This window comes from Orbicella faveolata, unplaced genomic scaffold (assembly GCF_042242905.1).
Source record: "Orbicella faveolata isolate gen_17 unplaced genomic scaffold, um_ofav_v1 contig_15, whole genome shotgun sequence".
NCBI lineage: Eukaryota > Metazoa > Cnidaria > Anthozoa > Scleractinia > Merulinidae > Orbicella > Orbicella faveolata.
Genome location: NW_028301542.1, coordinates 7,329,329 through 7,356,063, shown reverse-complemented (window position 1 = coordinate 7,356,063; position 26,735 = coordinate 7,329,329). Strand labels below are relative to the sequence as shown.

Sequence of the window (26,735 nt, the reverse complement as noted above, 5' to 3'; positions counted from 1 at the left end):
TTAGCCAATGTTAGCCCCCCAAAACCATCCCAATAGTGAAGTGTTCACTAAAAAAGTGCAAAACAACACCGTGCAAGACTTCACATAGTTCACAATAAGATATTGAATTAACGAACAAAAAATAGACGAATCGGTACCAAGACAACAAGAACAAAAAAACAGAGAGGCAGAATTCATTTCGATCGCTGTTTAAAACTACTCTAGGAAAATACTCGTAGAGATTTTCAAGGGCCGAGAATTTACACAGTTCAAAAAAAAAAAAACATTAGAAAAACTGAACGATATATATAAACGAACCTGTGCAAAAAATTGATATATACTGACTTGAAAAAAGGCGAAAAAGATGTCACTGAATTGGGTTTGAAAAATCGAAAATCCGTAAACTTTGACTAAAAAACGCTGTGAGGGAGGAAGCTAGAACTATGATACGCCTATCTATATTGAACAGAACAAATAACAGAAAAATCACATGCCACAAGCGGGATTCGAATCCACGATCGACATACCGATCTTATGGACGGCGATCTGACCACCGAGCTCCCGAGACAACTACAGTGGAGTGAGTCGAATATCACCTACAAAAGAAACACCGATTGTAAAGCATTTGCTCCCAGGCCTCTCGAACTGGGGATTACTTCTGTAGATCTTTAAGAGTCCCTGTCCATAAAAATGGAAAATAACTCGGCAGGGGTCGAAAATTCGATTTCGCTCATATTTTCATGGTAGATAGGCTAGGGCATGACAAAAACTACTGGATAGTTTTTTGGCAAAATATCCTTTTATTTCAAAGAAATATGCAAATTGCCAAATTCCGTTAAAATCGTCATTTGACGCACCATTTTATTAAGCAAGTTTGATACCCTCGCATGCAAAACCACATCATTCTTCCGTCTTTAAAACACTCAAATATTTTTGTACAATGTTTAAATGTGTACTGGGTTGATTTTAGGGAATGTTGCGTTGTCTTTTTGGGTGCAAAATAATTAAATTTCGAAGACATGTATTTCATTCACTTAAAAGTACTTCGTGAATACAATTAATTTTCACCATGTGCGAAACCTTCAAATGGATTAAGTTTCTGGTGGTTGAATCGCAGAAGGATGGTCTACAGATTCCTGTGAAAATTTCCTTGGACAAATGATTGTGAGCGACGCGAGAGCTTTTCAAAGTACGTCAAAAATGCAATTATTTGACCATCCGTCGTCAAATTTCAATTTACGGGTTAGACATATATTTCAGCATGCGGCACCTGACTTGACCTATGTTAAGTTGAAATAGACACCGAGCTGATAATTTCGAAATGTTCTAACCTCAGTTGCTGTAAAAGGCAGATCCAAAGCCGATTTGACATGTTTCTCTCACCATTCGTCGCACATAAAGCAGAAGTTTGCTTAAAATCACTAAAATTCGCTTCCCCAAAATTCTTAATTATGCACCCTTTTTCAATCGACAAATTCGCTACCCGGTAAAACACTGAAACACCTAGGTTTCTGACATTTCGAAAGAAGAAACGTCAGTGTAAAACCTGGTATGAATATTATTTTTGGGCTTTTCATCAGCGCTGAGTACTAACGCGCTCAAAATCGTGATAATCACAACACTAACCTGCTAGAAACGAAAACAATAGGCAAGTGGCTGTGACCAGATAATCAAAGGGAACGTAAAAATATCTTCTTGCATTTGATTTCCTGGGTATTTGGACTTAAACTATGACAGAAAAGTCATGTTTAGCTCACCTTATGTAAGATATTACGTTCAAGTATGAAGTACTGGTGTATTCAGAATCCTAGACGATAACGGATAACCATTGCGACACGTGGAGTTCGGCAAAGTACATCATCTTCTCAATGACATTCAACTAATGACTCCGCGATAATCCACCACATTCCTATCCCTTGTTCTCAAACAGCAATCCATAAAACTAGTGAAGCCTTCCAGCGTCAGTCCCTTGCTTGCTAAAGCGAAAAGCTTATGTTCTGTACTCCTCGCTCATTCTGCATGCTGAAATGTAAATATGGGTCCGATATGGACTTTCTGTCACGTAATGGTCAATTGATAGGAATTTGTCACGTGTTGCCAAAAACTGAATGGAAAGATTTAATAAGAGCATGTGAGTAGTTGTAGGATATGGATTATATCACATTCTGAACTCAGAACTCCGGCACTGAAACATGAGACCCGAAAATAATGTAACCAGACGCTTTGCTGCGTGTACCCAGGCAGTCGTTATACTAAGAAGCACTAGCTATATTGCAATTGAGCTAAATGTTCTGCATTTGAAGTTGTACGAAATTCAATCGAATGGATGTGCTTAAGCTCTTCTGCTTTTGATTGCGTTTCTTGTAATCGATTAACAGCTTATTACACGTTTGGAGGTCTTTAGGGCGTGAAAAGAGTCAACGCCTTTATATCCGCCTATAAACGTTTCAGTCTATTTTCCTCAGCCTTTGTCGTTGTTATTTGCGTTTCTCAAGCAAGCGAGACATTTTGATTATCCGAGTTATGGCGGTGCGTGACCTACGAACGCGTTTCTCGAAAAACATATACTTATGTCGTGATTTTAGCCCAATCAGCAGTTAAAGTACTAGGAAAAGTGCTTATGTAAATGCTTGTTTGTTCAGTACAGATAATCAGCCGCCTAGATAGCCAAAGTAAGCTCCAGATGTTTACACTATTTTTCGGCCGCAATGTTGGCGTACCGCGGAGGTACTGGTCTCTGTAAATTTGTGCAAAATATTTCGACGAATATCTGAGCTTGGGAAAACGCACAGACGTAAAAATTAGCGAAGTGTCATCTTTATTAATTTCCTATAACATCGCAATTTCTTGATTTATTCCACTAAATGGTTATCGAATAAAGTTTTTATCGCGTCAGGATTGCGTGACAGTGAAAGCCAAGAATTGTTTTCCTGGGGTCAACATACATGTACATTAGTTTCTTTCAGCTTAAATATACAATAATTCGCTACATGGGTTTCACTCTTGTAAAGACACAACTCTGTTACAAGAAAATAACGAGAGAATATCATATAGTTCGAGATTTTATCTTTATTATACTTTACGAAGTTTCTCAGAGCGTTTTACTTAGGTGTACTAGTGGGCAGACAAATTTTATTATTGTTTTAAATTAAGGGACATATATATTTTCTATTCATGTAGTTCAGCAGTTTCAAACAGGTGCCACATTTTTAAAACGTGCCTTCAAAGTATGGCTATTTTCGCGTTTGGTTCAAAACTCGATTTAACAGTGTTTAGTAATGGTCATGTTTTGTCCGTTTAATTTGGAGCTCGACTTTCACAGAAAACATTTCCGAACTATCAGGGTATTGCTGGTTTTCAGTGTCACGCAAGTCGAAATAGATCAAAATAAAAATCAAAACCTGTCAATAGATAAAGTCCAGAATCTAGGAAATAAAAGAAGATAAATATGCAAAGACTCTCGCCAAAATTGTGGTCACAGCAATTTTTCTTATGCGAGATATGCGGAGAAATGTTTTACCCAAATTTATAGAGATTTGTATGGAGACGCCATGCTGGTGCCTATCCGTATGGGCACCAACATGGCGGCCAGAAACCAACAGAAACATCTATCACTGAGTTTTGCTACAAAAGCGTGAATTTATCCCTCGAGGAACTCTAAAACATTAAAATAAGACTTTTTTTAAGACATGAACTGTTAAGATAGCCAAGTGCCCCGAAATGAGTCACTTTTTTAACCATCATGACAGCTCTCTAGGCCGTCATGTAAATGCTGCGTCACGCAAAAGCTTAGAAATTCGAGCGTCGTGTATCACAAAACCAAGAACCCATTCGGAGCGAAAATGTGTATGAATAATAGTTTTCAGCTGCTCTTATACATCATTTAAGTAAAATCTCAGGAAGATCAATAGTTTTGTAGTTCGGATTTTAGTGACGTTATGTGAAAACCAGCTATCAAATTTCCCTGAGAGAAGATGACAAACTTGCTTAGTCGGCCCTACTTTCTCACATTTTTTGTAATCTTTTGTTTATAACATTACTGTGATCGTTGATCGTAATTTTCGCACACAAAATTTGTCTTTAAATTAACATTAGGAATGCAAGACTGCGTGTTAGTCTTTAAATTAATTAATTCCGGGATGATCTTGAGTTTCTTAACGTTTCTAGCATAAGGACGAACATTCAGCTTTTCTCGCTGGAAACTACAAAGCCTGCCCCAGACGCATGCGCTTTCTTTCAGTCTCTTCAAGTGCCGGCAGGTATTGGCAGTTGTAACTTGAGCCTCCATAATATGCCAGTTTCGTGTAATAATTTCATTATTAGGCCTTCTTAAGTTAAAGTAAAGCAAAAGACAACATTCAGTTCTCCACAGAGAGCGAAGCAGTTGAAAAGACTTGGATCTCAGAAGAGTAATTTAAACAAAGTCATTCAAGGAGAAGATTCTTACGCAGTAAGTATTTTAAGTTACATTTTAAATTTGCCCTCAATCCCTTGTTACCAGCTTAAGAAAAACTGAAGGAATCATAAGTTTCTTTTCGAAGCTCATTCCCTTTGCTTTTGCAGAGTACGATAAGCTCGAGCGAAACATTTTAAAGGACTGCTATTGCTCTTGGCTTCTGTGTTAACATTTCTGTAGATTCCGTGTCTCGGAGACGCTTTCGATCTTAAGAGGACAGTTTCGTACAAACAAGGGGGAAGAATTTACACCGATTAACATCATTTTTGCAACTTCCAGCTCTATTTGAACAAGAAAACCAAACATCACTATCGTATTATTAGTTGCATATTGTAGCCACCTTTTTACTGGGTGTGAAACAATATAACATTAAGATGCCTGGCCAAGTTGATTCAGTTACTTTTGTCTTCTTTTCGAATACAGTTAATAGTCTTTTGAAGTAAATTCTCTGTCACTGGTACATGCAAGAATGGATCAACCGAGGAGTCCCATCTCAAAAATACAGCGTTTGTATGAGGTAACCAGTTAATGGAGTTTCATACCGCTCTCAGGAAAGAAATATGTCCGTAATGTCATCGATTTGAAAAATGAACCATTACGGTTATGACAAATAAGTCGTAAAAGAAATACCCAACCGATCAATTCATCGATCGAGAGTTCCGCAAATGTTTTCTTTGGTTTTTAAATTTCTTATTTGATATTTGATATTTTATTATACTTTTGAATTTTACCTTTATTACAATGATCGTTTCAGAGATACATTAAAAACTTTTTTTTTCTAAATCATTGACAAATCAATTCAAGTGGAGGTACCATAAATTAGACAAAATACTAACTACGTGACGTCGTATCTTCGTCGTATCTTGCATGGAGAAAATTTGTACCTATGTTGATCACAATATGATCAACATCGACGAGAAAATAATTACGACAAGAAACCGGATTTCTAGAATTTAGCCGAGGAATCGAAGAGATTTTATTTCCGTTTGAATCATAATATGACACGTTTGTTTTAATAAGTCTAGTTTTTCTAGCGTTATTCTCTTCGTTACCTGTCTTTCAAATTTGCTGTTCATAACATTGGTAGAAAAATCAACGTTTCATCACCAATGCCGTGTTGTAGCTACGCCGGCCCCTCTTGGTTAAAAAGATCGGGGCATTTTTGCTTCGTAAGGTGATTCCTGAGAAATAAAAGTTGTCGACCGATTCTTTAATGTTGGAACTTTTTTGAATGTTCCAAAAGTGGAACTAAAGGACAGGTCATCGTTGTAAGCCTACGCGTAGCTCTATCCACCCTCCCCACCCGGGGAAAAAAAGGGGGATGGGTACTGCTACATGTAAGATACATTGTGCTCGAAAAAGAGATATGATTGGCCATTTTCATTTATTCCTGTACTGGTTGTAATCAGGTGCGTTATTTCATCGATTTACGTTGCATTTTGCGGTAGAACAATACTGGTATGTTTAATACACATATCTAGAACAATCATAAATTTATATTTTTACCATTTTGGAAATAGGATTCCCTTTCTGATGCTTTGACTTTTTTTGGCAGTTCATTTATTTCTCTCAGACATGTCTAACGTGTCGACCGTTTTGGGGCGCTGTTTGAGACCGCCATGGTGGTTTCAAACTGCTATGACAGTCATTTTGATAGCATTCCTCATTCTTTTTCAACAACACTGCAGAATTAGTACCTTCTTTATCTTCCATTACGTGTATTTAAATCAATTTTCAATCAATTAGATATTTACGTTATTTCCTTAGAGATCCTGAGAAACGTTTGAAATCGTAGGTGCTGGGTAAGAGAGAGAAAATAACGGTTCAAAGATGAGAGATGTTATTTTGTAGGGAAAGTTCAGGGCTTTCTGAGCGGAAAATAGTTTTTTTTGTTTTGGGTTTTCTTTTGGGGGGGGGGGTTTGTTTTGTTTTTGTTTTGCTTTTGTTTTGTTTGTTTTGTTTTGTTTTTTTGTTTTTTTTAATGTCTTATTAAAACAAACCCCCTTGACAGATTATACTATCGTCTCCCTTGTACCACAGTAGATGCGCGAATTTACTTGTAGCTATGATTATTGTTTTCGATTTCATTTCTTGAGTTGTCTGTCCAAAAGCAAGTCAGTCCGTTAGCCCTGATATTGCAACATATGGTTTTATAAGGAATCTTTGCCTGTCATAGAGAACTCGCAGACTATTAACCGAGATATTCAGAGCTCGGAAAGGGGGTGGGGGTGGGTATAAAGTGAACACATGGCATTTTTAAGGGCTCTTAACATTAGACATGATGATAGATGCGAATGCAGCCATGACTCTACCGAACGGAACCTAATTTTAACATTGTTTACTGAATTTGATTATTTGGGTGTCATTTATTTTGGTGTTTTTCGGACGTACTTGAAAAGACAAGAAATGCAAGCAAGTGGACGGAAGAGGGCATCTGTTTGGATACCATGATTTGAATCCACATGAAGTTCGACCAGTCGTCTTGCTTATTTTTTTGGTGACTTAATTACTGCACATGAGTTAAGGAACCGCGCGAGAATTATAAGTGTCACACTGATGCTTGAAATCAGCCTTGTGCAGCACTAACATGTCTAAACTTGAAGCTACTTTATATAACCTACATATTTTATTCTTTATTTCTCAAGGAATATGAAGTGCTTTATTTTCTTCCTAATAACTTGGTCCTTGGTGGCGTCATTCCCTCTCGATAAACGAGCTCAGGTAAACACGATATCTTCATACCTCTCTACTTCTGTACATCTTTTGTAAGTAATTGTTCTCGTTTCCCATGTGTGATTATTATTTTTCTTTATCAGGATGAAGATCGAGGCAAAGACAAAGACCCTGGTTAGTGTACCACTAGGTTTCTTTTAACATTTTCAGCTTCAAATTATCACTATGTAATATTCTCACCTGCTGCTCATTTCTATCACTTGTCGTCATCAAGACCACAAACAAATAGATTACTCCGTCACACGTGGATCTTAGAAATGTTGCCAAACCCTTTAATTTTTCAGCGTGTTTACAGTTTTCGTTTCCAGATTCAAGCAACCGATCGGTTTTAAATTGAATTTTCAAAGAGAGGCCCATCATATGTCGTTTGTCAACACCGCTGGCAATGTTGGCCAAAAGGCAACCAAAACTGGAAATGTCGCTGTCGGACAGCAAGAACAGTGTAGATACCCAAGGATAAGAACGAGAAATATAGGTTTTACTTAGATCTATTATGTCCTTCCTTTATATAGAAACACGACTAATCGCCCCACATTATCCAGGTGATCTGTGATGTCATTGCGGGAGCCTGAGGAAAGAAATTTTCTTGCCGTATCCCATAAACCAACGCGCGCACCAATTCAATCTGTTTTCGAATCATGGCGGCTGGTCGGTTACCATGCGGGAAGGTCTGCGACATAGAAATCGTTCCATGGAAGAGAGATATCTATTCTAAATTAGACTGAAAGTGAAAGGTCAAAAGCTTACTCACCAGGATGTCTTCTGTGAGTCGAATCCTCGTATAATTCTTTCGGATTTCGTCAGCGCTCGATTCCTTCCCGTGGAAGAGTGTTGAATTTACATGTACATCCAATCAGTGAGTACATTTTGACAACGTACTCAGGTTTATTCTGCGGTGGAAGTGTTGTCAACAGATCTAAACAAGCTAGCTGTCCGGCTCTGACGAGAGTCGGATCTTTCAGGACCGGATATCTTTCCTCGGGATTTCCATGGACGTGCGAACTTGGTGGGTAAGTTGCCTGTAGACATCCATCGACTGCTCGCTTCAAGGTTGGAAATTTTAGTAGCAGCTCTTTCAATTGGCTGAATTTTGACTCTCTTTGACGCATCAGTCCCACCGTAATGCGGTATGGTGGTTTGTCAGTAGCCAGAATACATTGCTCTGTCCATTTACCACTCGATTTCTGGTTGACGTCTGCTTCAATGATAGAACTCTGCGTAGCCAAGTGCCTGCAAACCTTCCTCTCCATCTTTTGTAGTGACTTGACATCCAGAACTATGGACTCTTCATCTTCCAAACCAAGAACGTCAGAGGCTTTCATAACTATGCAGGATTTTTAGTGTACCGGTAGCCTTCTTTTTATTTCTAAATAGCCTAAAAAGGGTGCAAACTTGTGAAAGACGTGCACATTATTTCCTAATTTTTAAAGTACTTTGACGATTTTTGAAAATGGCACTTTATGCTTTGGTTTTTGTTATTCGTAATGTGTAGTTCTAGGAAAAATCCATAACCATCCTACAGATCTTTACCTCCATTGTTTCAACGAAAATAAAGCTAGAGAAAAAATTTTGGTGTCCTGGTGGGTTTAAACCAAAAAATCTTCTCTGGGGAAGATGTGGATATTTTCTGGCACAATACAATCACTTTCAGTGTAAACTAGTTTGAAAAAGCACATTTTACCTGCTGCAATTTTGCAATTCGCAAACATAGCGTTTCAGCTGACCAAATGCCAAGGTGAGCAGTACCAGGGTAGTACTCAGAAAGGGGTGTACCATTCAAATTTTTACGCCCAGTGTTCCCAAGATTTTGTTTAGCAAACTCTCTGTGCTTTTCTTTGGTGGGGGCTTTTCCACACAGTTAAGTCTCAATTTTTTTTCTGGCAACTCTCTGCATCTGAAACTGTCCAAAATGGTTCTGGACAGATGATCTTCATTTTGCCCAGTTGGATCTGGTGCTCTGGGGCTTCTGGGATTGGATAAGTGGATTTGGCAGATGAACTGCCAGTAGATAACCTCCTCTCCTTACCATCCACCACATGTTCATCCAATAATTTTAATTTCTTGCCCAGTCAGTGGGTGTTAAATTGTTTTGAGCTCTTTAAGTTGTTTGTAAAAAGCTTGACCACATTTTCTTGTTGTCTCATAGTCATCATTCCCCAACCAAAGGGCACCAGTTAAAACTGTACTTAGTAAATTGTGAGGCTCAGCTAGTTTCACTCTTACACTGGTTTCTCCTGTCAAATGACGAGACCATTTTAGCCAAGGAAAGCCATCAGTGTAATCCATTAGTATCAGACAATTATTGGCTGTATTGATTACACTCTAAGTACCAGGTTGGGTAAGAAACAATGAAATGTACTTTTCAATGTCAACATGACCTAAAACTACTTCTCCAAATTCATTGAATTCAAGTAAGACCAATTTGTTTTAGTAATTCTTGGCAGGTGTCATTCAGATGACCAAAAATCTCATCCTTACTTAAAATTGGATTGATGCCAATGGGCCCTTCCAATTTTTTCCCCCACTCTTTTCTCAGTACATTTTGTGTTTTTTTTTGTCCAATCGTAAGTAACCTCACAATTCCACAAGAAAATTCCGTAAATGCTGAGTGCTGTTTTCTAAAAACACGAGGGATAAAAACTTCCTTGAAAAAAGAACCATTGTCAATTTCGAGGAGCTAGTCGCAAGAATAAGGTTGGTTCTTTTGAACTATTTCAGTTAACACTTGCCTCTGATTATAGAAACCAGTGCTTGATGAGGGCTCTTGACAAAACAGCGCTTGAAGTTCTGGGTAGTGCAGGGACAGTTCATTTCTGAACTTGCATAATTTGCTGTGAAAATCGCGAGTTCCAACAGTTCCGTGTAGTACAAAGTCGACGGGTGGCACAATTTTGGCAATCCTTGGTAAAACTAGATCCACAAGTTCTTCATCGTTCAGACAGTTCAGCAGCTCGCTGACCCTTTGCTTCCTTGAATAAGGATTACTCTCGTCCAGAAATTTTTCTGCGCATTGTCTAAATGAAACCCGTTTCCGGGAGGCTGGCAAGCTACCCGGTTTGTGCTCCGGATAAAGACGAATGTGTTCGTTTAAACTCTTTTTGTTTTTGTAAAATTTACCAGTTTTGAAATGGGCAATGAAGACGGATTACTGACTCGGTGTTAAGCACATTTTCCTTAGCTCGACAAGACATCCAGACAAACAATAAAAAGCCATAATAAAAACAATTAGCCGGCAAAAGAAGCAATACTTAAGTACTTGCCGCGCCAAAATGCCCACAAGACTTGTGCCACCCGCGACAATGGAACTGACTTCGAGAGAGCAACGAAGGCTCCATCGAAACTACTTTAAAATCAGCACATAAAAAATAAACTTAAGACAAACACACCATTTCCAAAAACCAATAACAGCTTTAGTACGAGTAACATTTACTGTTGATAAAGCCAATGTCCAGTACATAACAAAGAAATAAAAAAGCCATATTCATACAACGCAGGAGAACACCGAGCTTACCTTTGGATGGTCTGTAATGCTTCTCGCCAAAAGTTGTCAAAGCATTCAACAACGCAGAGTTTCTCTTCTTGGCAATAACTGCATTGTACAAGCTGCCCAGTGACAAGTCTTCTCACTCATTGATGGCGAAGTATTTTTAAAACATCGAGCTCACATAACGCCGACCAGCCGCCATGATTCGAAAACAGATTGAATTGGTGCGCGTATTGGTTTATGGGATACGGCATTAAAATTTCTTTCCCCAGGCCCCCGCAATGACGTCACAGATCACCTGGATATGTCGTTTGGCCATGTTGGTTTCGAGAAAGTTTGCCGGCTTGGGCTGTCCACGAATCGCGCGAGTAACATCCGCTGAAGAACTGGGTATCACGTTGAGAGATTACCTTGAGTATAAGGCCAACATTGGGGATTTACTTCCTTACCTTGATCTTCGCTTCTCAATTATACTATGCTCTTTTTTGCTTTTTTTTTTTTTTTTTTTTTTTTTTTTTTTAAAGAAATACGACTTATATAGGAAATACGACAAATTATAACTTAATTTCTCTTGGTAGGCTCTGAAGAAAGCACGAAAAGGTTTTTCTGCTCCGGTCTGGGGATTTATGCCCAGCTTTTGAGCAAAAAAGTGGCACACGAGGCGAACGCTGAATGTGTCACTGTTGTTCTTATATCACATTTTGATGTCTTCTGTGATCTATCACTGAACAGACGAACGGCAACATGGAATCTATTTGTTTTGTGATTTATAGATTTAGCCAAGCCTAAAAGCGAAGCCTTTGTTTGCAACAATTAAACAAAAAGGTTAAAGGGGATTTGTTTTTCTTGGATCAGAAACTTAAAAAAAAATTATCAATTTTGAGCAGCTAAAAAAAGAATTCGGTTTGTTAGGGTGTTGCTGTGAATTCATTGGTTGGTTACCTTTGCTGTGTTTGTTTTGATTGGTCAGCCGATTTGCTTGGATAAAAATAATTAAAAATAGTTCAAAATTTTCTAATCCTCATTACTTTTACTTTTCTTTACTTTAAGTTGCTTTTGTTCAACCAGAGGCAAAAACAGAAATTGTGTATTATTAAACCCACGGATAATAACTATTATGCTCTTTTTTATAGAAACACGACTGAATGACCCACAGTACTATCCATTCTGGCCATATGGCCGACGAGGTGGGTTCCTACTTCTTGCACATGTAAATTTATGCGAATCTATTAGTATAGCAAGACATCTTTTTTACCTTGATTTTAAGGCGACGTATATACTGTAATATACAAGTTATTTTCTTTTAAATGACTTTGAATAGATCAAGAAAACATTTATCTGCTGTGGTCTTGCGATTTATACCAAAACTTCAACTTGTCAATGGGAATAATTTAAACCTCTTAAGTTTTGACAACCAATTCGTTACATGATTTCGGGGCTGCTTAGAATTCATTCTTTAGTTCTCTTATCTGCATTTGTTTTGATTAGTCAGCCGATTTATTTCTGATCCTCATTACCTTTACTTTTTTCTTTTTTCTTTTTGCTTTTAGTTGCTTTTGTTCATCGACCAAGGCGTACACAAAAATTGTGTATATACCTCTTTTGTTAAATGTATGATAAATTATTTTGCCCGATCTGACAAGCGTAGCATATAATTAAACCCACCGATGATAACGAGAGCTACGGGTTTTAGTGAATTATGTTATGCTCTTTTCATAGAAACACGACTTTTTTTCATTAGCACCTAACATTTTTGTTTTGTTTTTATAACAATAGCTGAATAAGTCCAAAGTCCCAAGGGTCCAAACCAAGGTTCAAATCTTGAGACCCTTTTACCATCTAATCAGTTTAGCTTTTTTTGTTTTAATATGTGTTTAAAATGTCTATTTAGTGAGTGTACGTGTTATTGCTTCTATGTATACTGCGTAGAGTTTTCTTTTGGAGCTGCCAGTTTGGAAACAGCTCTTTTGAGTCAAATAATAATTATACAATGGCAAGCAAAAAGGAGAATGTGAATTTTAAACTTCTTTCGCTTAACGGACGTGGAATCCGTTCGCTTGAAAAAAGGAAAGCTTTGTTTATCTGGTTGAATAAGCAAAAAGCAGACATTATTTTCCTCCAAGAAACGTACAGTTCAGTAGAAATCGAGAATATATGGAGAACCCAATGGAATGGGAAAATGTTTTTCGCGCATGGATCAAATCACAGTTGCGGCGTTATAACACTCGTTAGAAATGATTTAGATTTTGAAGAAGAATCCTGCAAGTTCGACCAAAACGGTAGATTTATAATTTTGAATGCGTCTGTGCAAGTAGTTAAACATGTCTTTGCCAACATCTATGCACCAAATAAGGTACGTCATCAATGTACTTACTTTAAAGATTTATATGAAAAATTGGACGACATCATAACAAGCGCTGAACAAAACGTTATCATTGGAGGTGACTTGAACGTCACTTTTGATTCAAGTCTGGACTGTTTGGGTGGTTCACCAGCAAAAAAAGAATCGGTTAAGACTCTTGAAGAAATCTGTTTGGATCTGGATTTGATCGATATCTGGAGAGTAAGAAATCCGAAAGAGAGGCTGTTTACTTGGAAGTAAACCAAACCTTTGATCCAAAGAAGAGTAGATTTTTGGCTGATTAGGGACACCTGCCAAGACGAAGTCGAAGAAGTTAAAATTATACCTTCTATAAAGTCAGATCATTTAGCAATTGCATTAATTTTTAATGGCATAGAAGGACAAAAGCATGGTCCATCTCACTGGAAATTCAACTCTAGTTTGACTAAGGATGATGAGTATGTAAAACTTATTAGTGAAAGTGTACTCGTTTGGATTGAGGAATTTAAAGAGGTCAATGACAAAAGAGTGCTCTGGGATCTTATAAAATATAGAATCCGACAGGTTTCTATAAAATATAGTAAAGGGAAAGCACGACTAAGAAAAGACAAATTGCTAGAAATAGAAACACTTCTTAAAGTGTACCAGGAAAAGTGCTCTACTGATCCGTCAGCAGAAAATATTGAGCAGCTTGAAATTCTTCAAAGTAAGTACGATGCGCATTTCGATTACCTTTCGAAAGGAGCTATTATTCGTTCGAGAGCGTCCTGGTACGAGAAGGGTGAAAAAAATAATAAGTACTTTCTAAGCTTAGAATCTCATAAAAAGGCCAAAAGTTGTGTCCGTAAAGTTTTTACTAAAAAAGGAACTTTAAGTTCAGACCTAAAGAAAATTATGAATGAGATTGAATATTTTTACACAGATTTATACGGTCTCGAGAGTAACCTACCAGAATTTGCAGATTCCTTTTTTCAACATTCTGCAGTTCCTAAACTCTCACCAGATAGAGCAGCAACTTGTGAAGGAAAGCTACCGGTGGAAGAATGTTTTAAAAGCCTACAATCCTTTAAAGAAAACAAATCACCAGGAAATGATGGACTTACGGTAAAATTTTATAAAACATTCTGGGGTGTTCTGGGTAATCTTCTAGTAGAAAGTCTCAATTGTGCTTTTGACTACGGTAAGTCATCAAATTCACAAAAGCAAGCGATTATAACTTTGATAGAAAAGAAAGGAAAAGACAGAAGACATATTTCCAATTGGAGACCAATCTCGTTAATAAATGTGGATGCAAAGATTGGATCAAAAGCAAGAAGACTTCAGGAGGTTTTACCTGATATAATACATCATAATCAAAATGCTTATGTTAAAGGAAAGTCTATCTTCGACGCAGTTAGAAGTATTTGACGATATTTTAGGATTTACTGAACGGAAAAAGATCAAAGGCTTTATGCTAGCAATTGATTTTAAAAAAGCGTTTGATTCGCTTAACAGAAGTTTTATGTCGAGGAAAAGGTTGTTGTTATTCATCGTGGTAGATGCAATAATAAAGTGTATTATCGTTTGTCTCACGATGTAGTCACTTGAGATGTAGATCGCGACGTTTCGACTGCTTACTGCTAGTCTTCTTCAGGCGATAATGTCGACTGATTGCACGGTATCATTTATATCACAAAGGTCGGCTGTGATTGGTGCATTTCGATCCTCCTATTGTTCCATTGTTCCGGCGAGTAGCTGTTCCCTCAGTGGTCCGCTGTTGTACCGTTCTCCTGTTGTTGTGTTTCTTGATCGTGGGTATCCATGCTTCAGGAATTTCAATTCCACTATCCCTGTTGATGTTGTTAGAGTGAAGTCTTATGTGAATAGCTTCCTTGACCCTACGTGTGTACCAGTGAGGATCTCGATCAATAAACTTGACCTCATTCCAGATAGGATAGTGGCCGGTCTCGTGGGTGTGTTCAGAAACGGCGGAGGTCTGGGTACGGGCGAGTCGTATATCCCTGTCGTGTTCTTTGATCCTCTCCTGCATAGATCTCCCTGTTTCCCCAATGTAGACTTTGCCGCACTCACAGGGAATCCTGTAGACAACACCATCTTGTTTAGTGAAGTGTCTGTACGACCGGGCTAAACGTCTCGTCACCAAACCATCAGTAATCGCTGGAGAGAAGAAACATCTGTCATCTGTACTTGTTTCTAACGGATATCCGTCCTCTTTTGTACAGAAGATCACAAAGGCACGAACAACCCCAAGAAGAGAGCCTGTCACGGAATTTAAATCTACCGCCGTTTTACCTTATGTCCAAGGAGTTTCGGAGTCTCTCCGCCGCTGCCTAGAACAACAAGGCATTCGCACCGTCTTTAAGTCTGACACGACACTTCGGTCACACTTAGTGCGACCAAAGGACACCGTTAACCCGGCTAAACAAGATGGTGTTGTCTACAGGATTCCCTGTGAGTGCGGCAAAGTCTACATTGGGGAAACAGGGAGATCTATGCAGGAGAGGATCAAAGAACACGACAGGGATATACGACTCGCCCGTACCCAGACCTCCGCCGTTTCTGAACACACCCACGAGACCGGCCACTATCCTATCTGGAATGAGGTCAAGTTTATTGATCGAGATCCTCACTGGTACACACGTAGGGTCAAGGAAGCTATTCACATAAGACTTCACTCTAACAACATCAACAGGGATAGTGGAATTGAAATTCCTGAAGCATGGATACCCACGATCAAGAAACACAACAACAGGAGAACGGTACAACAGCGGACCACTGAGGGAACAGCTACTCGCCGGAACAATGGAACAATAGGAGGATCGAAATGCACCAATCACAGCCGACCTTTGTGATATAAATGATACCGTGCAATCAGTCGACATTATCGCCTGAAGAAGACTTGAAACGCTGTTAACTTTTAACTCTGGCCCTTCCTTCGTGCGTTGGATTAGGACTTTTTATCAAAATATAACAAGTTCAGTTATGAATAATGGTTTTTCGACGGGCCCATTCAACGTACGGAGAGGTGTTAGACAAGGTGACCCCCTATCAGCGTATTTGTTTATTATCTGTCTTGAAATTCTTATTATCTCCGTGCGTGAAAATAACAATATCCAAGGGATTCAAGTCGATAAGGAAGAAATTAAACTTGAAATGTTTGCCGACGATGTTACAGCCTTTGTAAGAAACAGGAGATCTCTCGAAGCCCTTCTCTGCACTACTGACTTGTTTAGTAAGTGCTCTGGACTTGAAATCAACTCCGAAAAAACTGAATGTATGCTTTTGGGTAATCAAGTCTCCTTGGCAGCAATGGATGTCATTTCCTCCAAAAACATCCGAATTAAAGACACGGTTAAAATTTTAGGTGTTTACTTTACTTACAATGAAAGTCAAAGAAAAAAGTTAAATTTTGATGAAATTCTTAAATCCATTACACTGGAAAAGTTGAAAATTTACAGAGTATGTAAATAACATGTAATTAACATGTAAATAACCAAAAAAAGACTGTAAAGAATAATTTACATGATTTTTCCCCTTTTACATGTTTTGCAGGTTTCATGTAAATAACATGTAAATATTCTAAGTGAAACATGTAAATAATGAAGAAAACACTGTAAATGTTTCAAAGCAAAGGGCTAAGATGATGTAAATAACATGTAAACTGTTCCTGCAAATACTGTAAATAGCCTGTAAATTTCTTGTGATTCAACCTGGAAACCCGTAAATAACATGTAAATTTAATACAGGGAGGGTGCCACAATACTGTAAAAAACATGTAAATAAAAAAGGGGAGGCTGTAAACAACATGTAAATAAAAAAAGGGAGGCTGTAAATAACATGGAAAATGAAAACAGGAGCCTGTAAATAACATGTAAATCGAAGAAGGGAGCCTGTAAATAACATGTAAATCGAAAAAGGGAGTCTGTAAATAACGTGTAAATCGAAAAAGGGAGTCTGTAACTAACACGGAAATCAAAAAAGGAGCCCATAAAGAACATGTAAATCGAAAAAGAGAGCCTGCAAATAACATGTAAATCAAAAAAGGGAGCCTGTATATAACATGTAAATGGAAAAAGGGAGCCTGTAAATAACATGTAAATCGAAGATGGGAGCCTGTAAATAACATATAAATGGAAAAAGGGAGCCTGTAAATAACATGTAAATGGAAAAAGGGAGCCTGTAAATAACATGTAAATGGAAAAAGGGAGCCTGTAAATAACATGTAAATGGAAAAAGGGAGCCTGTAAATAACATGGAAATCGAAAAAGGGAGCCTGTAAATAGCATGTAAATGGAAAAAGGGAGCCTGTAAATAACATGGAAATCGAAAAAGGGAACCTGTAAATAACATGTAAATTGAAAAGGGGAGCCTGTAAATAACCTGTAAATTGAGAAATGGAGCCTGCAAATAACCTGTAAATTGAAAAAGGGAGCCTGTAAATAACCTGTAAATTGAAAAAAGGGAGCCTGTAAATAACATGGAAATCGAAAAAGGGAGGCAGAAACCCTGTACGATAAATGACTTGTAAATAATAACTTGAAGAAAAATGCATGGAATGTACTGTTTTATTGTAATCAAATCTGTTGACCTTAATTACAATAGTAGAAAATATGCAAATTTATACAGAATCAGAAATTTATTGCAATCAGAACAAACTCAGTAAAATTCAAATAGTTTTTATATGCCATGAATAAGGTTTACAATGTATACATTGCAACAAAAAAAACATGTTTTCTTTTCTATCTATCCATAACAAGACGACTTAAATGTAATTTTGTGCATGGCCAAAATATTTTAAAATACCATGACTGAGCTCCTTTAACCGAATTCAAGCACTTTTCAAGAAGACTACTAAAATTCAAGACCTTTTCAAGATTGTGCGAAACCATGTCATATTGAGCCCTATTTAATTCATAAATAATAAAATGATTAAGAACTATACTGTTGTCAGCTACAACTAGTGAAAATTTTGCAATTTAGGTGTATTACTAAATTAAAATTGTTTGCAAATGGATACCTGTCTTAAATATATACTAAATCTACAGAGTCAAATGCAACATAATGATAATACCTTTGTCATAAAATGAATGAATAAACTGTTTTTTTTTACTAAGTAATTAATGTAGAATTAAATTGGCCTTAATAATGAGAAATGGGGGAGGTATGATGGCCTCGTAGTTACATGTAGTGCGCTCAACTCCTGATTGAGCGATCCGGGTTCAAGCTCTAGGCAGGTATGTTCTGTTGTGTTGTTGAGCAACACACTTTACTCTCAGTGCCTCTCCACCCAGGTGTATAAGTGGATAGCAGCGAATTTACTGGTGGGGTAACCCTGCAATGGACTGGCATCTCATCCAGGGGGAGCAGAAATAGTCCTAGTCGCTTCCTGCTACAGAAAGCAGGATAAGCTCCAGTCTGTTGGGCCACGTGGCTCATGTGCAGACTTTACCTTTACCTTATAATGAAAATTACTGTAATGTAAGTGTGAAGTATTGATCAACTTTTTTCATAGAGTGAATTGTTCCTTTGAAATAACAGAAAATAGGGAGAAAAAACATTTACCACAAGATAGAGATTGACATTTTAAATTCATCATAAAAACATTCATGCCAAAGGAATACTACATTGCATAACATAAAACAAGGCTTCTGACATCTTTTAGGCTATGTTTACAAAGTCACAGTTTCCTTCTTTTTCCAAAACTGTCCGGAATCCAAACAGTACACACATTTTGGACCCCTGACAAAACATTCACTGTAAACAATATTCAAAATTGTACTTTTTCTTTTTGTGATAAAAAAACTGTACTGTAAAAAAAAAATTCATAGGGGCCTGTTGAAATTGAAAGGCCTATCTAGTACCATAGTTCCCATGACACATCATAAGTTAATAAATTATTGATCTGGTACTACATGTATGTAAACATAGCCTTTTCTTTTTATGATGAAATCTTATAGCTGCTGTATTGAACAATAAGTATCAACCTAGCAATCTGAGATATTTAAATTTGATGCTAATTCACTAACACAGGTACAGTGTAGGTGATACTTCAAAGCATTAAAAAATGTTTAAAGTGGTTGAATTTAAACCAGAAAGCTGCCAGAGCATATCAAAGTGTTGAAGGTCACCATGTTAGACTGTAATGCACCAGGGGCCCATTTCTCAAAGGTTCCAAAAAGTTTTCGCACCCAGAAAGCCATACCAAAATCTGAAATCTTATGCTTACAGAGCTGTTTTAATCACTTATTCTCAATATGAACAGAGGTTTCCTTCACACAAGAAGTTTCAGGCATATACAGCTCTTAGCTTTTAGACACAGCTCAATTAAAGATGGCTTTGTGGGCCCGAAAAGTTTCCAGGGCCTTCAAGAAATGGGCCTTGGACCCCTTATAGAGTCATAAGTACTGTAGACTTCTCAGTGGCTGATTTTTTCCTGATCAAGCATCAATGCCAAGGAGTATGCATGTATTGACCACTCTCAATTTTACTTCATCCTACAAGTAACATAAAACATTTCATTAAATAAGATAAGTTATGTCTGAGTATGAATCAGCAAATTCTGTGTATATCAATCAGTGAATTTTACACTGGAGTTATTATTTTGTTTCTTATCATTCCAATTTATACTGTGACCTTTGAAATCAGACTGTAGCCAGTCATGTTGACTGGCCAAAGTAATTTTAGCTCTGTCACGTCTCGTTTCTGACCGGTCAGGATATTTATGCAAAAATCAAGTACATGTAATGTGAGCCAAATTAAACCCACAAATAGAGTTTGTTTGTTCCAGTCACTGCTAGACCATTTAAAAATTGGCTTAATATTTTTCTGAACGGATTTAACCCCAGTCACTCGAATGGCATTCGTATTGATCTTGAAGGCATGACAAACAGCAAGCGAATGGTCTTTAGCCGTTCGAACAGATACATGTACATGTATGCATTGGTGTATGTTTTCATTAGAGGTCATAATAAAAAAGAGATTTAAAACTCTCAGATTTACAGTTGGGGATTTGATTGTTTATTCAAGAATGAACAACGTGACCGTCTCAACATGACCTGACTGGTCAACATGACCGGCAAGTGACGTTTTTGGCCAGTCAAGTCACCATTCTGGCCAGACATTGCCCGTTGACCGGCAATTATTTTGAGCCCTGAATATTCATCAATCAAACAGATCTTACATCTACATCTGTAGCTACTGTGTGACAAAAACTTTGTATCTCTGATTGGAAGGCACTGAATGTCAGAGGATGTAGAAGAACTAAACTCAAAATGTGTGGCAGTAAATATTCAATGTTCACTATCTTCTACATCGTAATATTCATGCACAATAAATCAAACTCCTATCAAACAATGTTTAAATAATAAGTCAAGTTATTTGCAGGCACAATTTGATTGTTTCTTACATGCACTTATGCTCTATTGGTGGACAAAGGTACAGCTGATGTCATAAATGTTTGTTTTTGTTTCTTTGTTATGTATTACGAAGCAGATAGATTCTACGTTGTCACGCATCTGTTCAGTAATAGATCACAGAAGACATCAAAATGTGGTAAGAACATCAGTAACACGCGCCTGAAAAATTCACAGATTCTGTGACACACTCTGGTAATGGCTTATGTGAATATTTTTTGTTTTTACCACATTTTGGTGTTATCTGTGATCTACTCAGGGCAGGAAAAAACCAGGTCTGATTTCGTCAGCCAAGTAAATTTTGTTCTTGGGCAAGTGAAAATAGAAATTCAGTGGCCCGGTGGGCAAGTGAAATTACCATGTAGCCTCAGTAGTCTTGTGAGTCTGACTAAAAATGCCAGCTTGATAAATGATAATTTCCAGTCATTCCATTTCAAAACTTAAGACCTAAAGATTAGTTAATTATTAGGTTGAAAGCAAGAAGTAGTTAGGAATCCGAGCGTACTTCATTCGCATTTGTCCTCTGATTTCCTTACTGGCCATCATACTGGCAACCAATATTTAAATGGGGGCAAGTGAAAACTGAAATTGACTGGCCCAGTGGGCAAGTGACTTACAATTTTTTTTCCTGCCCTGCTACAGATGAATGAACAGATGCATGACACATGAAACCTGCATGTATTTGGTAAGAGCCCAATTTCGTACAAGTAAAATGTACAGCTGTAACAGGTCTCTAAAATGCTGTCTGGTCATCCCACGGTAAGGCAATCGATTGAAATTGATCCATAAATTGATATAAATCAATAAATTGAAATTAATGTAAGTGTTATCAGTGCTATCAATCAATTGAAAAAAATTCATACTCACATGCTAGAGAAGTTTCAAATTATCAATTTGATTTTACCAAATTTATCAGTCATTAGAGAATCAATTGAAAGTTGGCCTCTCTTTGTTAGTTCACATAAACTGTAGAAAAATTGTGTCCCTCAACACAATGTTTGATTGTAACTTTTTTATGTAGATTTCAAAGGCACTACCAAAGACCCCCAAAACATAGTCCCCGATACATGTATGCCAGCAAAATATTCTGTTTACAAGATACAATGTTATGTTTTTATGCAATTGTATTCATGATTTCATATTTCACTTTATATCTTTTTTTCATTTCTTCCTTATTAAATGTTGCTTAAAAGATAAGCTAGTATCAGCAAAATTGATAATGCTTATTGAAAATTTGATCACAATCGATTACTCATGACGAATTCTTTTATTGATTTCTGATATCATTGACTAATTCCTATTGATTGTTATGAAATAATCGATTGACTATACTGTGTCGTCCAAGACAAGTAGATTTTCCTGCCTGGGCAAGTTACTCTTCCTTTTTTTCAAGTCCTGTGTAGTTTTCATGACAGTTTGAGGTACATGTATACCTCTTTATAAAGTATCGTGGTGTTTTTTTTGTGAAAGAAAATTTCACAACATTTAGCTTACTATCAGCACCAGTGGGTGCAATGTCCATGTACAGTTGTTTAGCATATTGTAACTTGCATGTAAGTACAACTGTAGATACTTGAGTAACTTCAGAATACTTACACTAGCATAAAAGAAATTTCTCTGCTGAAGATGGCACATTACATTTTAGCTTACTAGCATTCACATCAGAGGGCAACATAACCTTACAAGAGAATGCATCAGCCAACAAGCCAATAACAAATGTCGCATGCTCATACTCGGCTATCGAGAACAGATAATAACAGATAATAAAGCCCTTTATGCACAGCAGGTAAACATCAACAAAGTCGATTCCACAAGCAATGTAACTTCTCCTTGATAATGACACATTCACAACCAAAGGCAAAACGAAATGTATACGTATCATGACGTTACTTTACTCTATTCGTTCAATTTATGCAAAACTTGCTTACCTGTTGTTGTTGCCTGTGATCGCTATCTTCAGCTTCTGGGTAAGGGAAAACTTTGCCTTGAAACAGTGCACGATGACGAAGCGAAGGTAGAGTGGATTTTGGCCCCTAAAACAGAGCTCGAGTTCGATGCAGGTTCCAACGAACTGCCAAACATGGCGGGAGAACCGAGAGAACCTGGTACCTAACATGAAGACCGCTGATTCCTGTTTGTTGGAGATCGGGCACTCACAAGGCTGGTATGCTCTTATAAAGGGACTGGGATAACAGTGGCGGCAATGAAAGCACAGAACGGTAGAAATCACCAAAAAAAAAAAAAAGACACAAAACAAAACAAAAAAACAAAATGTCATTTTGGGTACCGAAAAAAAGTCAGCTATCATTTTCGGAAAGGCGATAAGTCCTAACGTTTTCGGGAAATGGACAAAAAAGCCTTAATAAGTACGAGATACACAAGCTCCTCCAGAATAACCGAACAGATAAATTTTTTTTGCGCAACCTAAAATTAACCTACAGAGCTTTGAAAGTACACCAGATAGCCTAAAACAGCGTTTCAAAGCATTAGAGAGAAAACGGTCGTTGGGCCGGCTGTGTCCCTTATGGTTCCCTGCCTAACCTAACTCGCGTCAGTTCAAACTCGGTCACCGGGGCTCTTTCCGTATTGAGCTCACACAACACGTGACGCTTTCATGGTCCTTCATGAATAAATACGTACGTGTCCGAGAATTAATTTTTCTCTTTTCTAGAGACGTAAGCTTGGGACGCCTGCATGTGCAGTAACAATTCTAGTTTTATTTTGTCGTTGTGGATGCGCGGAAAGTTCACAAGAAGACAGGTTAGTGCGGTGTCGATCAATGCAGCGATTTAGTTTGGTGCATACCTTCTAACCCAACTTCAATTTAAAGCAAACTATAGCACACACTTGGATTTTAGAGAAGTTCAAATGCTTCAACGTAAAAGGCACCTTAATGGAGGCTTCACGGTAGGTTTACGGAGCTTTAGGGCGGTGTTACATTTTAACTTTACGCGCCTTTAAAAGGTCCCATTTATATGTTCTCGGTTACCCGAGACAACTCTTCCTCTCCCCCCCCCCCCCCCCCCGTCCCCCCAAGTTTAACCTGGCCGGGGTAACTTTTCATTTATTTCTTTGCAAAATCCAACCAACCGTTTACAAGAGGATAGCGAACCTGTCGGTAACTTGGAATTTACATCATTTCAACAGTCTCCGTTGGTTGAACCGTTACACCAGAGTTATATTAAATAAGCCCACTTTTCCGTTACATGGTTTTTGCAGGGTTTAGGCAGGCCTTCTCTTAAATTTAGATCTTTTTGTTCTAAGAGTCTCCATTTTACATTAACGTGGTCTTAACAGTTTTTCGAAAAGCCCCCATTATCTCATTTAGATTGTTTTCACAGCCTTTGTAAGGTCCCCCTTTTTAATTTACATGTTTTTAACAGGCTATTTACAGCCCCCCACTGCACCCGTGCAACTTCTAGGTTTTCCATTTACATGGTTCTTACATGTTTCTTACAGGCCCCCTTTTTTTCATTGACATGGTTTTTATATGTTTCTTACAGGCCCCCTTTTTTCATTGACATGGTTTTTACATGTTTCTTACAGGCCCCCTTTTTTCATTGACATGGTTTTTACATGTTTCTTACAGGCCCCCTTTTTTCATTTACATGGTTTTTAAATGTTTCTTACAGGCCCCCTTTTTTCATTTACATGGTTTTTAAATGTTTCTTACAGGCCCCCTTTTTTCATTTACATGGTTCTTACATGTTTCTTACAGGCCCCTTTTTTTCATTTACATGGTTTTTACATGTTTCTTACAGGCCCCCTTTTTTCATTTACATGGTTTTTACAGGGTTACAAACATAACATTTCCAGACTTTTTACAGCATTCGCTTGAATTATTTACACGTTTCTTACATGGTTTAGCAAAGCAATTTACATGTTTTTTACAAAGGCAGATACTGTAAAAGTGCGTAAAATATTTTACAGGTTTTTACATGTTCTTCAAATGATCATTGTCGACAAAAACAATGTAAATCACTATTTACAGAACATTTACATGCTGTACTAAAAGCTGTAAATTTCCTGTAAATTTATTTTACAAAACCCTAACATGTAAATTGTAATTTACAAAGAATGTAAATCAATATTTACATGCTGTAAATTAAAATTGACATGTCCATGTAAATTTTCAACTTTTCCAGTGTTAAAGAAAAGTTGCAAAGGTGGAAGTGGAGGGACCTTACCATTCTAGGAAGAATTCAGATTGTAAAGACGTTTGTGATACCATTGTTCATGTACCGAGCCAGTTTAATTTGTGTGCAAAAAGATACCGTAATGGAAGTCAACAGATTACTCTTCCAGTTCATCTGGAAAGGAAAAGATAAAGTCAAACGTTTATCACTTGTAAGTGATATCGATAAAGGTGGAATAAAAGCGCCTCATGTAGAATCGATTATTAAAAGCCAAAGGATCATGTGTTGCAAGAAATTTGCTAATGATCAACAAAGTAATTGGAAGATTATTCTTTCCCATTACCTAAAAAATATGGGGTCGAAACTACTTCTGCGCTGTGCTTTTGACTTAAAGAAATTGCCTATTAAATTACCGATTTATTATGAAGAATATCTGCGATGTTTTGCAGAATAGTCATGCGCGAGTGGAATAACTGAGCAAGCACTTTGTCAAGAAATACACAATACAGTGATTTGGAACAACAAGTTTATTTGTATACAAGGTAGGTCCATTTTCTACGAAGAGTTATTTAGGAAAGGAATTATTACACTTGGGGATCTTACGACTAAAGAAAATGCAGTATTCACAGGGTTTCAAATTATTACAAGCTCTTCGCTTACATCCAAAGAAAAGTTTCAGCTAATGGCGATCATGGACGCATTACCTGCACAGTGGCGAAAACATTTAAAAATCTGCAATAATTTTTCAAAAAACTCTACGTTTTCCAGTAACGCACGGTTACACCTAAATGGCCACAATGTAAACTGGGATAAGGTCATATCCAAGAGCATTTATAACGAAGTTCGCTGAAAGAACGAGAGTGTACCAACTGCACAGCTAAGGTATACAGAGACATACAGCGAGACACTGGAATGGGAAGAGATATACCGAATTCCCTTCAAAGTAGCTATTGATTCTAGATCCCGTGAATTCCAATACAAGATATTACATAGATATTTAGCGACAAACAAGTTTCTCCACAAAATTGGCCTAGCACCTTCGCCTCTGTGCACTTTCTGCAAAAAAGAAAGTAGGTCTATCGAACATCTAATAAAATGTGAATATTCCGACAGTTTCTGGAGAGAACTAATTAACTGCCTAAATACGATAGAAATAAAAATCGAAGAACTATCAGATGTTGACAAAATGTTTGGACTTTGGAACAGACAAGTAGACTTTTATCTCCTCAACCATCTGTTGATCTTAGCAAAACAACACATTTACTCCTGTCGAAATAAAGAATTTCCTCCGTCATTAAAGATCTTTCTCGCAAAAGTTTCCTCAGTATATCAAATCGAAACGATTATTTCTGATTCTAATGGCAAGCGAACATTTCATGACGCCAAGTGGAAGAAATTTATTACAAATAATTGTATTTAGGCCGGCAGCCTAAAAAATGTAACAATTGACGTAGTTTTATTAATATATTAGTAAGTATTTTGGTATATTAGTATTTTCCTTACAAGTAGTGTTATTAGTAACAGTATTTCTTGTTTTGTTTTGTTTTGTTTTGTTTTGTTTTTTTTCATCTATACTAGCGTTAGTCTATGTAGTTTCTTCTAAAAAAGGTAAAAATTAGCGTAGTTTTTTATTCATTAATATAAATAGTTAGTAAGTATTTTGGGTGTATTAGTATTTTCCTCTTAAGTAGTGTTATTAGTAATAGTATTCCTCGTTTTTTTTTCCAACTGTACTCACGTTAGTTTATTTAGTTTTTCTTTCTTTTATCTGCAAATGTAATTTCAATTGTTATTGTCACTCTTATTTGTAAACTTATATAAATATCAATAAAATACAAAAAAAAAAGAAAGAAAAAAAAAGAAACACGACTGAACGACCCACCGTACCTCCCATACTTTCCTTATATCTCGTATATTGGCAAACGTCACATGTCATTTGGGGCCACTGGTAACAATTCTGGCCAACAAGGAACCAACTCAGGCAATATTGCTGTTGGACATCAATTGAACGGCTGAAAATGAATGCAGATTCCTTTCCAGGGCATGGAAAACGGCTTCAGTTGTAGTTTAGGGATATTAATTAGGGTTAATGCTAACTAAGCACATCCAGGAAGAACTAGTTTTAGAATTAGTAAGACAATAAAGGATTTAAAATGCAGTTTTACTGTTTGCTTGATGAGCTTTGCTTTGATTG

At 37.2% G+C, this 26,735-nt stretch overlaps 2 long non-coding RNA genes across 2 annotated transcripts in view; one reads left to right on the top strand and one right to left on the bottom strand.

The window, feature by feature from the left end:
* Nucleotides 1-26,697, top strand: part of LOC149113320 (uncharacterized) — a 38,638-nt gene extending 11,941 nt beyond the window's left edge. Inside the window, exons 3-6 of the long non-coding RNA XR_016206771.1 lie at nt 7,081-7,156; nt 7,252-7,282; nt 11,786-11,839; nt 24,991-26,697. This is a non-coding gene — a long non-coding RNA (uncharacterized LOC149113320). The remainder of the gene's footprint in view (nt 1-7,080; nt 7,157-7,251; nt 7,283-11,785; nt 11,840-24,990) is intronic.
* On the bottom strand, nt 17,541-22,984 carry LOC149113321 (uncharacterized). The gene is made up of 2 exons (XR_016206792.1): nt 22,334-22,984; nt 17,541-19,487 (listed from the first exon to the last, which is right to left on the bottom strand). It is a non-coding gene; the product is annotated as an uncharacterized LOC149113321 (long non-coding RNA).
* Nucleotides 26,698-26,735: the final 38 nt, after the last annotated feature.